Source organism: Zingiber officinale, chromosome 2B (genome assembly GCF_018446385.1).
Source record: "Zingiber officinale cultivar Zhangliang chromosome 2B, Zo_v1.1, whole genome shotgun sequence".
NCBI lineage: Eukaryota > Viridiplantae > Streptophyta > Magnoliopsida > Zingiberales > Zingiberaceae > Zingiber > Zingiber officinale.
The window spans coordinates 12,280,983-12,285,685 of record NC_055989.1 but is presented as its reverse complement, the minus strand read 5'-3'; positions in this window follow the sequence as shown (position 1 = coordinate 12,285,685).

Below are 4,703 nucleotides of genomic sequence, written 5' to 3'. Positions count from 1 at the left end.
GCGATACATCATATCTATTTGATCAACGTTGATCAACGGTAGCCATCCATTCCCTAAGTCAACTGTCCAGTCATCTCCCTTTGCCCACGAGGATGCCGCATAGGCACTGCCACGTCAGGTAAGAGCCTGACACGTCACCCGAGTGCCACAAAGCGCCTACAAAGCGCCCATTGCGCACCTACAAAGCGCCCATTGCGCACGTGCGCACGTGGCGGGCTCACAGGTGCGAGCACCTGCTCGCCCTGGGCTAAGGGGTCACCTGTCCTTTTATTTTTTTGTGTTAAATCAATTAACACATCTTCATTAATAAGTAGAGAATACACATCGAGAATTTCCGATGTGGGACTATTCTCCTATGCACTTTATTAATGAATAACAAATGTTATTTTGGGTTGACTTTAAACATTAATTTCTCATTCACCCTTAATCGGTTTTGAGCAAATTAATAGTCTAAATCTATCTACGTGAATCGTAGATTTCAATTTTGAAGTCAATTACGACTTTCAACAATTGATGGCTTCCTTCCTCTAAATCGTTTTGGTCCATTTAAGGCCCCAATATCCAACAGGGATAAGGATCAATTTTCATGACCTTGAGAAAAAAACTCCTCTCCCTAGTGATTTGACCGTCGACTATAAATTGACTTTATAATTTATCTCTTTTCACATAATCTAGGGATGAACTGGAAGAGAGATCTGGGATGAATGTATTCATCTTTTACTATAATTTATTTTTATCATTATTATAACAATTATAACTAAACTGCTACTGGAAACTATTCTATAGTTACGGTAACCTAGCTGTTATTTAGTATCTTCTACCACTATTTTAAAATAATTTTAATTATTTTAAAATAATTTTAATCTATACAGTAACCTAGCTATTATTTAAGTATCTTCTATCACTATTTTAAAATATTTTTAATTATTTTAAAATAATTTTAATTAATTTAAAATAATTTTGATTAGATTTCAACAATTTTGATTAAGAATATTTGAATATAATAGTATTTTATAGTTTAAAATTAAGAATTCAAAATTTTCAGATTTATAATTTAACTATAAATGTAATAGTTATTGATAACGGCTACAACGTATAATAATTATTATGTAGCTATTATAACATAAAAAAAATCATTTATTTTACTTTAATCAAACTAAATTGTAAATCATAAACTCTAAATCTTAAATAAGTCATAGTAATTAATATTGGTGCAATTGTCCCTGAGTCAAAGTTGATCAATTTGACTCAAGTTTGAGTTTTGATATTTAACAATATATAGATATTGTAGGTGTAATTGTCTATTTGGGATATTATTGTGCAATTCTCCACTGATCAAAGGTTGACTAGTTTGATATGAGAGAGTAATCAAGTATATCAAGGTTGACTGAATACTTAACTGGAAAAGTTCTAACTGATATTAGGCAAGGGCAAGATCAACGAAATAGTTGGCAAAAGAAGAAAAATCAAGTAATTAATATTGATTGGACAGTTGGTGTGAGAAGTCTTAGTGAGTGAAGCCAAGTAAATGGAAAATTCTGATGAGTAAAGCCAAGCAATTTGAATGTTTTTTTAAAAATAGTTTTACTACCAACTAGACTAAGGAATCCAAGTAGGCAATTGGAAAGTTCTAGTAAGTAAAGTCAGGCAAATAGAAAGTCCTAATGAGTGAAGTCAGATAAATGGAAAGTCATAATGAGTGAAGACAAATAATTGAAAAGTCCTGGTGAATGAAATTAGACAGATAGAAAGTTCTAGTGAGTGAAACCAGACAATTTGGAAGTCCTAGTCAGTGAAATTAGACAGTGATAAAATCCTGGTGAGTGAAGTTAGGTGGGAAGTCCTATTAAGTGAAGTTAGACAGTGAGAAAACCCTTATAAGTGAAGCAAAGTGGGAAAATCCCAGTGAGTGAAGCTAGATGGAGAAAAGTCCTGGTGAGTGAAACCAGATAATGGAAAATCCAAGTGGGTCAAATGTTGACCGGACACCTAGTGTTTGGAAGTTCAAGTGGGTCATGGAGGATCGAACACTTAGCACGAGAAGAAAAGTCTGGATAGGTCAAAAGTTGATTGGGCACCTAATGTTTGGAAGTTCAAGTGGGTCATGGAGGACCAGACACTTGGCACGAGAAGAAAATATAAGTGAGTCAAAGGATTAACTAGACACTTAGTGGAGAAGTCTCAACATGTCAAGAGTGACCGGATGTTAGGCAATGAGGAGTTTTAACATGTCATGATTGATCGAATGTTGGACAATGAACCCTAGGACTCAAGTTTAGGAGTTAGGGTTGTCAAATCGATTAGGATAATTGATTTGGCAGATTTGGCATAGCTTAAGTGATTAAGTAGGAGTGTAATCGCTTAAGAGGGTTGTTGACGCGAGGAATCAAAAAGTTACTAAATCGCTTAGGGTAAGCGATACAACAAGCCTTGAGCGATCAAGGTGATCGCTTAAGGTCCTTTCTGTGGAGAAATAGAAAGGTGTTGAAGCGATTACCTTAATCGCTTCAACTGTAGAAAGCAATTAAGCAGGGAAGCTTAATCGCTTACTGTTCTTCTCTTGATCGAGTAGAAGAGAGCGGAATCGATCAGGCTAATCGATTCTACTGTTCTTAAGCGATTGAGCTAATCACTTAAGGTTGGAAATATAGACATTCTACATGTTCTAAGCAGGTTGCTGATATGGTAATTGCTTAAAGAGAAGCTTAAGCGATTAAGGCGCCCGAGATGAAAAGGGTTTTTCATGACTGTTCTCCATAGAGTTCCACAATGCCAGTTCTTGAGATTTGGGGAAGATAAGTGTTGTTGTATTTTCCACCTTAAAGAGGCAGATTCAAGCAACAAGAAAAGAGCAAGCTAAGATTTCATTACTGTAATCTTGTATAAGATTTCATTGTATTTGTTTTTACTCTTCTTGGTGTATTTTGTGTTGTGAACTTATACAAAACTTCTCTGCCTCCGGATTATTTTTTGAGAATTAGTGTTTTTCATAGTATAGATGTGTGCACTATGTGGATTTTTAGATGAGTCATCTCAAAGAGATGGATACCATGTAAATTTTTATGTTATCAATAGAAGATTCTTCGGTTCAAGTATTCCATTGTTAATCATATTCACCGAAGTGAATGAGCAATTTCCACACCCCCCCCCCTCCCTTTGGTCCCAACAATCATAGAGTAACTTTTATATATTATAGATAACTATTATAGTAGTTATTGATAGTTACTATCGTAATATAAGGTATTTTTAACGTAAAATATTTGATGAGACATCTTTTGATTTATATTTTAAAAAGAAAAAGAAAGGTGTTTTTAATATATGTATAAGCTGGGATGTTTTCTCAATTTTTTCAATTATATTATATTTATTTAACTGGTGCATTATATTTAACCCTTCATACACTAATATAGCCAAGTCCAATGCAATTTCACTATTATAGTTATGACCTCTCGCAGTATGATATGATAAATTCATAACACACTGGGTAACTCATCAATCTAATTTTCTCTAATATAATCAAGTTTAGTTTTGAGCCCCTTGATGGTTTCCTTGTTAGTACATTGTTTTGTGGGTAAGCCACGGAAGTAAAATCTTGCATGATGTCATAACTTGAGCACCATTCTTGGATCTTTCGCCCTTGGAATTGTCTTCCATTGTCTGAGATCAATTTATAAAGAATGTCAAACCGACACATAATATTTTACCACAAGAACTTGACGACCATCTACTTAGTTATCTTGGTTAGCATCTTATTTTTTATCCATTTGGAAAAATAATCCACTACTACTAAAAGGAACTTTCATTGGTCGAACACCATTGAAAAGGGCCTTACAATATTCATACCCCACTGGTCGAATGGGCAGGAGACAATAGAGGTCTTCAATAGTTCTGTGGGCCGGTGCAAAATGTTTTGGTGTTTGTGACATGATAAACAAGTTTCCACAAGACAAGCCGAGTTTGCCTATAAAGTGAGCAAAAAATAGTCGGATAGTAGGATCTTCCGAGCGAGTGATCGACCATCCTAATGGCTTCCACATGAGCCTTAGTGTACTTCTTATAGAATATACTGTACATCGTTCGACTCGACGCACTTGAGCAGTGGACGAGAGAAGGCTCTCTTGTATAAATGATCTCCTACTAATATGAATCGACCAACCCATTTTCTTATCATCCGCGCTTGCTCCCGATTAGCTGGTAAAATTCCTTGTTACAAGAACGAAATCAAAGGCGCCCACTAATCACTTTGTATTTCTTCTTCAGCTTGTCGCTCAATATGAGCTATCAATAATGTTTGCTCAACCGACTTATCTAGATTCCAGGGGCTTAGGAAACTAGCCAACTTGGCCAACATATCCTCATACTAATTTTTCGATCGAGAAATTTTCTGTAACACTATCCCTTGAAATCTAGCTTTTAACTTTTTAAATGCCTCTACATATAACCTCAACCGATCATTATTGATTTCAAAATTTTCTGATAGTTGTTGAGTTGCTAACTAAGAATCTGAGTACATTAGGACTCAGGAAGCTCTCACATGTTTTGTCATATGTAGACCAACTATCAATGCTTCATATTCTGCTTCATTGTTGGTGGCACGATACTCCAGTCGAACGAATAATTACATTCTGTCCTCACGAGGCGATATCATCAGTATCTCGATACCACTGCCTTACCGAGTGGATGATTCATCCATATAAATCCTC